Source organism: Mesitornis unicolor, unplaced genomic scaffold (assembly GCF_000695765.1).
Source record: "Mesitornis unicolor isolate BGI_N332 unplaced genomic scaffold, ASM69576v1 scaffold16221, whole genome shotgun sequence".
NCBI classification, from domain to species: domain Eukaryota; kingdom Metazoa; phylum Chordata; class Aves; order Mesitornithiformes; family Mesitornithidae; genus Mesitornis; species Mesitornis unicolor.
Window position 1 is genome coordinate 1 of NW_010163249.1, and position 9,073 is coordinate 9,073.

Sequence of the window (9,073 nt, forward strand, 5' to 3'; positions counted from 1 at the left end):
GGGCCGGCACCGCCTGCCGCAGGGAGGCCCCGCCCCGGGCAGCGCGGGTAGCCCCGTCCTCCCCTGCGGGCCCAGCTTCAGGGGTTCCGTCCTCGAGCGGGAATGGAGCGAAAGTCTTCGCCAGGTGCTGAGGAGCCAAGTCCCGCTGCCCACCCCGGTGACTGCCCCAGGGACCGGGAGGGAGATAAATCAGCGCCAGGCAGAGGGATCCGGTTGTTTGCACCTTTGGGCAGCCCTTTAGGGAATGCGGGCGGCCAGAGGAGCCTTGGCGGTCAGAAAGCCCTGGGAAGTTAAGTGGAGTAGATGCTAGAGATCGCCTGTTGCTGTTTTTTTTTTTCAGAACAGAAAATTGCTGTCAAAACAATTCCAAGTATTTTTACTATTTCTTACATGTGGTTTCTTACTGAGGTATTTCTAGCAAGAGACCTGTCACCTCACCCTACAGTGCAAAATATGTTTAGGTGAGTATTTGCTTGAGCAGAATGCCATTTTTAATCAACGTTTTTTTAAAATTTAACAGTACAGTACTAGTAAGCAATCATGTGAGAAAAGGCCAGCACCTCACCCAGGTTCAGCTGCCTTCTTTAGAAGCAAAATACAAATAAGTAACTGAAAACACCAGAGCTGCCAAACACAAAGGCGAAGGCCCTGCTTTACGTGGAGAGAAGCAGTCTCATTGCAAACCGTACAGGTTTCAGAGACGTATGGACAAATTAAAAGAGCATTATAGAAAATGCAGGATAAGTATCTGCTACCTGTATCACCACCCATTGCCATTCTTAATATCAGAACAAGGAAGTGGCGTGGTGAAATGAAAAATGCAAATATTTGACTGTCAGAATTAAAGAGATCCCTATATGGCCCTGAGGAGACAATATGCTTGGGGAATATGTTAAGCCAGTGAAAATCAGCATAGGCTGGTATAAGTGAACACACGTCACAAAAAGTAATTCAAACCATGTGTATGTGAAGTACTTCTACTTCAGTATCCATTAGGACCAGGAAAAGAATGTAAAGTTTGGGGACTATAATTCACAAAAGCTGCTCAAAGGCTGGCTGCAAGCATAGTTCTGGATAGAACTACAACTGTAAAAACACAGAAACATCAGAGTGTCTGTCAGATTTTGATTTGTTTATTTGTTTGTTTGCTCTTTGGCAGGGTTTAGTTTTGCTTGCCAAGTTTAGGAACCCAAACATAGCAAACTTTTAGCATCACAGGGAATACATTTCTGCACAAGGAAAATAAACTATAAGGTTGGAAAGGGGAAGGGATGGTATGCCAGAAGAGGGGCGGGTGTGCCTCTCCCCTCAACTCAGGTGAGGGCACACCTGGAGAGCTGAGTCCAATTGTGGGCTCCCCAATATGAGACACATGGCCATACTGGAGAGTGTCCAACGAATGGCCACTAAGACAACAGAGGGACTGGAGCACCTCTCCTGTAACAAGAGGCTGAGGAAGCTGGGACTGTTCAGCCTGGAGAAGAGAAACCTCGGGGGGAAACATATCAATGTAAGGAAAGGGAGGGTACAAAGAGGATGGAGCCAGGCTCTTTTCAGTGGTGGCCAGTGACAGGACCAGAGGCAGTGGGCACAACCTGAAACACAGGAGAACATCAGGAAACACTGTTTTACTGTGAACATGACCCAGCAATTGTGGGCAAATGGCTCTAAGTGGCCCTGCTTGAACAGGCAGGTTGGACGAGATGATTTGCCACCTCCAGAGGTGCCTGCCAACCTCAACCAGTCTGTGATTCTGTTAGAAAATGAAACAAAATGAAACAGACCCAAAAAAAAACCCAAACCAAAACACCCACTCCTTTTCATGAGTCTGTCAACAGAGCTTCCTTGTATCGTCTAAATCAGCAAGTACTCACTCCATACCAGTTGAAGGCAATAGTACCCTTTTGTTTTCCTCTAATCAACTTTAGGCAGTCTGCCATTACTTGTAGGCATACTTCATGAATGTCTTTAATTAACCTCAGTTTATCCTCAAGGATTTTGGGTTCTCTCCCATTGCTCATCCTCCTGGGGAGCCGTACGAGGCCATTGCCTCTGACTGCTGAGCCCAGCCAAAGCGCAGCACCTCTGACCAGCACAGCCTGAAATGGGGAGAGGTGGCTGGGGAGACCTGTGGCTTCCAGGGGCAGCAAACTCCAAAACAGTGAACTCTGGAAATAATTAACAGGCAGGGCCTGCCAGCCAGCACAGCCGTTACAGTCCTTCCTTTAGAGAGCGCATTAATAGATTTAATGGCAAGTGAGTTGCACCATGTGCAGTTTTCCAGTGCTTTTAAAGATGATATCCCTGGAGCCTAGTCCTCTAGCAATATAATCTCTAAGTAGCAAAGGCATTCATAAAGAGCGGGAGAGCCTCCCCCAAATGCGAACGGATGCCAGATGCTAAGTACTGGCAGCTTTTGGGAGCACCGTAGCAAGCAAAGCCAGGAATAAATTTTGCAGATTGCCTCTCTGGGCTCTCTGTGCTTACAGCAAGTTTGTGCCTTGGCTTTGGGCTCTGGTTTACATTTTTGTGGCATTTGCTGTACATCAGAAATAACAATTCTTAATTGTTATTAATCCTCCATTACATAGTATTAGAGCATTCTGGCATTTTAATTAACTTGTAAAATTCAGTCCAGAATACTTAGGCAAATAATTTAATAGGATTCACAAACACACACTGCAAACTCTAAAGAAAAAAACCCGGTCACTTCTTTCAGTCCAGCATCATGAAAGACTATGGCCATCTTCTTCGTATGCGGTTTTTTAAAAAACAGGATAATCTGCCTACTTATTTCTGCTTACAAACCCATCGCGAAGTTAAACATTTCACTGCTAATGTACTTGGCATCAGGAGAAGTGCCATTAGCCCCAGCAGACAAGTGAGGAAACAGAGACAGAGAAATTGAAATTAAATTCACAAAGGAAGCGTGTGGCAAAGCGGGGACTTTGGACTCCATGTCTCCAGACCGGCATCTTAATCACAAAATTAATGTCTGGTTTTTGTTTTTATTTTTTTTAAATGTCTCCTTACTAGACTAGAGTAAAAAGCAGTTTTAAGTAATCATATGCTTTTGATGTTCTGTTTCCAGAGCACTTTAAGTCTTTCATCGTTGCTGAAATGCCAACTGCAGGTGGCAGTGGTAGAGGTGACGGTGCAGAACCTTTACCTCTTCAGAGCTATGCACATTATCAGCTTTGCTGACACCAAACAAGACCAATATTGCAGGCCTGGGGAAGAAGTGAGAAAGGAAGGGTTCCTGGGGAGAGAGACAAGAAAAAAGCTGCTTGGTGAGAGAATTTGGCCACCTGTCCCTGTGATCATCAATGTCAGCATCTTTACAACAAGTTCTTGTTCATTTCCAGAAAGTGTTTTGCATTTTTGCCATAGTGATATGAAGAGACTCCTATTATTATATACTTATTTATTACCTAAGTATATGATCATGTACTTCCTGTGGTATTCACTCTAGTCTGTGCTTTCTCCCAGAACTTCATGCAACCACAGATGGGATATTCTTCCTCATGTTGTTGCTGACTCTGAGTCCCTGTTAACACAGTAACTTCACAGTTGTTTACCTTAATATAATCAATGGTTTTCAGCTGTAAATCACACAATCATAGAATCACAGAATGGTTTGGATTGGAAGGGACCTTAAAGATCGTCTGGTTCCAATCCCCCTGCCATGGGCAGGGACACCTCCCACCAGATCAGGCTGCCCAAAGCCCTGTCCAACCTGACCTTGAACACTTCCAGGGAGGGGGCATCCACAACTTCCCTGGGCAACCTGTGCCAGTGTCTCACCACCCTCACAGTAAAGAATTTCCTCCCAATATCTAGTCTAAATCTACCCTCCTCCAGTTTAAAACCATTCCCTCTCATCCTATCGCTACCTGCCCTTGTAAAAAGTCCCTCCTCAGCTTTCCTATAGGCCCCCTTCAGGACCCCTCAAATGATGTCAGTGTTCTTCATATCATACCTCCAAAGTTATGAAGTTAAAGTAACAGCAAAGGAGACTTTGATCGTTTAAGCATGAATAATTTTTGAACACAGCTAAACGTTCCTAGAAAAACTGTTAATGAACTCACAAGTAACAAATTATTTAGGTTTCACATTCTCGCTCAGCACTGATAACTTTTCACAACTCAGTCATAGAAACAAATACATTTTGACCTTTATTTGATCTCCATGAAAATCTCCGCTGTTTTTAAAAAGAGTATATACTTTACTCAGAATACTAACAGACCTGTTTTACTGATCATTCTGACATCCTTACAAAAACCAAGACAAATTTCCATTTCATGCATTTTAGACATGCCTAGTATATTTGGCTTCACCTTTTCTTGGAAGATGGAAGGAGATTGTGCAAAAACAGGGATATAACTTTCACAAATCAATCTCAAAACCCTACAAAATCGATCATTAAAATTCCATATTTAGCAGGATAAATTTCTGCTTCATGACAAGGTCAGTAATTGGATGGACACACTAATGGCTAAAGAAAAAGCTTATGGCAGCATCACAAACTTAACTTAATGACTTTTAGTGATCGTGGTATTATGCTCTCTTTTTTTATTTAAGCTTGTATGCCACTTCTGTGTAACAGAAGAATATGGAGATTTGTCCACATCAATGTTTATTGTCAAAGTTCAGGGCATCTATTCCAAAGTGAAAGCTTAGTCTACATCGATAGAAAAAGCTATGAAAAAAGTTAATTTAATACACAGCCATCCTTTCTGTTCATCAGGCTATTCTCATTGTGCTCCACCTATCATAAAAAATAAACCACTCCCTGAGCCACCCTAAATTCCTAACCCACCCATCAGAAATAGTTTTTCCAAGTCTTCACTGTTTGACTGCAGAAGGTAGGGAACAAATCTGATGGTAAATCCTGCTGATAAACCCCATCCTTCTTTACTGCATATGGACCACATTTAAGCACAAGCATCCCTGGGTATTGCAAGATCAGTGGTATCAGAACTGGAAAAAAAAGTCATTGCTTAATGACAGCACTTTGATACAACTGGTTAGAATTATTTGCTTATTATTTTATGTGGTTATTTGGATGGTTTTGCCAATACCTGTATTCTGAGGTCCTCCAAAGAGAGGAAATGTAGCTCAAGACTCAGGCAGTGCAAAGTCAAATATCGTGCGATAACTAGAGGAGAAACAAACAAATCCCAACCCGAAGTAGTTTGTCATTTTTCTGTTTTAAGCTTTTTGTCACTGCAATTTCCATCCTTTGCAGAATGCTACAAAACCCACTGTTAGCTTTTTGGCGCTTTCTGAAAATCTTCCTCCTGCAAGAAAAGTATATATCCACTGTTACCCACCATTCTGGTTTAACCAGCATCCAAGAGAAAGGCTGATGGGAAATGTTAGAGCAGGCACAGAGAGCCACTGCAACAACAACATGGAGCTCTGGGGCCCCCAGTGTGGGGACATAGACCTGTTGGACTGGGTTCAGAGGAGGGCCACAAAGCTGATCAGAGGGCTGGAGCACCTCCACTATGAGGCCAGGCTGAGAGAGTAGGGGTTGTTCAGCCTGGAGAAGAGAAGGCTCCGGGGAGACCTTATAGCAGCCTTCCAGTATCTGAAGGGGGCCTATAGGAAAGCTGAGGAGGGACTTTTTACAAGGGCAGGTAGCGATAGGATGAGAGGGAATGGTTTTAAACTGGAGGAGGGTAGATTTAGACTAGATTTTGGGAGGAAATTCTTTACTGTGAGGGTGGTGAGACACTGGCACAGGTTGCCCAGGGAAGTTGTGGATGCCCCCTCCCTGGAAGTGTCCAAGGCCAGGTTGGACAGGGCTTTGGGCAGCCTGATCTGGTGGGAGGTGTCCCTGCCCATGGTAGAGGGTTGGAACCAGACGATCTTTAAGATCCTTTCCAACCCAAACCATTCTGTGATTCTATGATGCACAGGAGCTGTTTGAGATTTTATTGTCTCCAGCTGCCTCTCTCTCCACTCTTCCAGAGGCTTTAGCCCTATGCCCATGGAGCAGACTGAACACCCATCTGACCCCCTGCAAAGGTTGGCAGCTTCACCTAGGTTGGTGCAGCTGCAGGTTTAAGTAAAACACTATGACTGCTTGCAAGATGAACATTAACTTGTCTGTATAAATATTTGGATGCTAAGAGCCAAAATGATAAGATTGGCTTTCTCCCTTGCAAAAAGTTATGTTGAACATCAGCAACTTAACTCTGCAAAGGGGCACAATGACAGCAGAACAGTACTGGGGTAAAAGCCTTTTTCTGGAGTTCAGTAGTGGTTTCCATAGTTCTTACCTTTGAGATGTTCTGCATGCTGCAAAGGGGAAGAGATCCAAGAAGTAACACGTACGTCAACTCCGGAAATGGTCTGAGTGTTCTCAGAACAAGCTTCGATTTTCAAGCAATTAAGCTCCCAGATGAAACAACAAAAAAAACCCTCTTAAATCCTCTACTCACATACAGCTGCTACCCAATGCCTATCAATTTAAAACACTTTCAAAGGCCACTATAAGAGGACTGGGACTGTGCCTATGCCTAAAATAGCACACGGGTTTTTATAGTGATTACCTTTATAGTGAATTCATAAGAAGCCTCTAGTTACTAAACTGACAGCAAGAAGAATAAATGATTCACTAATCCCAAAGTGGATTAAATTGCTGGAGCAGGAACTAATGCACATTTTTCCACTATCTTCAGTCTTTGGTATTCAGTCCAGCCTTGATCCTCAGGATGAGCCCGAGGAACACAGGACAGGAAGGAAGCTCTTGAAACTGTGATGCACCTTCTCATCCTTGCAAGACAATATTATAAATCAAATTAAATACTATGATCCACTCTTTGACCACATATGTGTATGATAAGCATAGCCTAATAAAAATGGATGGCAAGATAAACACACCAACCTCTCACTTAACAAACAAACAAACCACCCACCTCATCATCCACAGAGCGTCTAATTTTTGCACCACAACAACTGTGCAGATACAGAAAGACTAGCACAGGGAACGAGGAAAGAGGTAGTTCTGTCCTCTTCAAAGCTGAGTGCTATTTGGAAGGAGTGCTGATCTATAAGGTTCCTAATACTTAAAATACTAAATGCAGACCTTCTAACGAGCACATAAATACCTTCTGCAACCCTCTTCTTCATGGCGCATATTGTCAGATTGTTGGTGACAATCCAATAATACTATTTGGATAATAATCCAATAATACATTTGAAGTAATTTTAATGAGCCTTTCTTGGTTTTTTTGAAAACTTGATTTTTTTTTCTCCTAAAAAAACCCAAACTTAACAAATCAGTTTCTTCTCCTCTTCCATTCATCCACAAGTATGGATCACTGTTACTGTGTTCCAAAGTAAAGACTGAAGCTACTTTACCAGATCCATAAAAATCTCTTTAGTACTACAGCAAACATGCCCTTGTTTTCTACCTTGCACCCTAGTAGTATTTGCTTAGGTAAGAACAGACATTCAGGGAAAAAGAAAGGCACTCTGTTGGGTAAAGCTGAATTTTATTGAAGCAGTGGCCACAAGAAAAGGCCCTCAAAGATGTATTTCCAACCAAAACACTGCTATTCAGACCGGCAATTCTGAAATTACTATAACAAATATGTTTTTACCTCTTTGTACATTTGGTTTCTCAGCTTGCAGGTGGTAACTATTTGCAAGGCTCCTAAGGGAGATATTTTTACAGTGCCAGTAATTGTAGAACGAGCAGGTAGCTGAAGAAATATTAGTGCACTGAGTAAAGCCAAAGCACAAGCCAGATGAAGCATAGGTGGTTAAACTACCTTCAAAGCCACTTAGTACAAACTAAGGAGAACTTTTAAATATCCCCCCCAATTTCAGGATATATCACCTGATATCAAAAGGATGGAGGGCAACAGTCAAAGGAAGATTTAAATTTAGAACACAATCTAACCATGTACTCACTCAATCATGCTTTGGGGAAGGAGGGTCAGAAAAGAAAACAGCAACTCTGGTCTCCCATGTATCACTTCTAACACAGGTTCCCTTTGCCATCCTGAACCCCAAATCCAACTGGCCACATCTACACTACAGCCTGACAGCTCAGAATCACTCCCATTTTTGGTTTGTAATTAATATATACTCTGCATAGTGGCAATAGACTCTTTTAAAATTATTATTATTATTATGCCCTCCCTAAGCTAGGGCTGCAGGCAGGCTGATAGAAGAGTAAAATTTGGTCCTAAGCTTGTAAACTCTTTGGGCATGGGTTACATTTTCTGGGAAACATCCTAACAAAATATGGCACTGTAAAGAAAACAAACAGACAAAAGAACCAGAAAGCAACAACAGCACAGTGCTCTTCCACAGTGTATCAAGAAGCAGCACTACTAGTTACAGTTTTAAACTGCTTTTTGAAAGCAAATCACAGCTACAATGCTGTACATTACAAATGCAAATATGTGACATATAAAGTTTTCTATGCAAAATAATCCTGCTTCCAGTCCACATTCTTCCATGCCATTTACTGCAAGTGCATATTAAACTTTGAAATATTTGCTTAGTTTATTGCCACAAAGGTAAGTTCTGGCAATCTCAGCAACAGAACATAGTTTAGTAGCAGTTATTAAAATATCTTTACAGTAATTAAGATCTTCATCTTCCATTGTAAAAAATAATATATATATAGTAATGCAAGAGGTGTTCACTACATTCATAAGTACAATACTTGAGTTTTACTAGAAACAGTGAGCATGCAACTCAGACTTGAAAGAAGTCAAGAAGCAACTGGTATTTAATACAGCCAGTGATATGTTACTTGCATACGTTTCTTCACAGCTTACAATGTTAAATAATCTACAGTTCTGAAATATGTGCATTTTAAAAGGAACTTGTCACAGCTCTTTAGCGACGGCTGAGCAGACATCATGCAGAAAAGACTCAATCAGGTCAGCTGCAAACTGAGCTTGAACTAAGACAAAGTTGTACCCTTCCACTCATGTGCTTCCATTGTTCAAATCACAGCAGGAGAATGACTTGCGCTTATTTTTATACATATTTCAAACATCTCCTGTTGCTCTGTTTTGGCATTTTTTGAGTGACGCTAATCAAA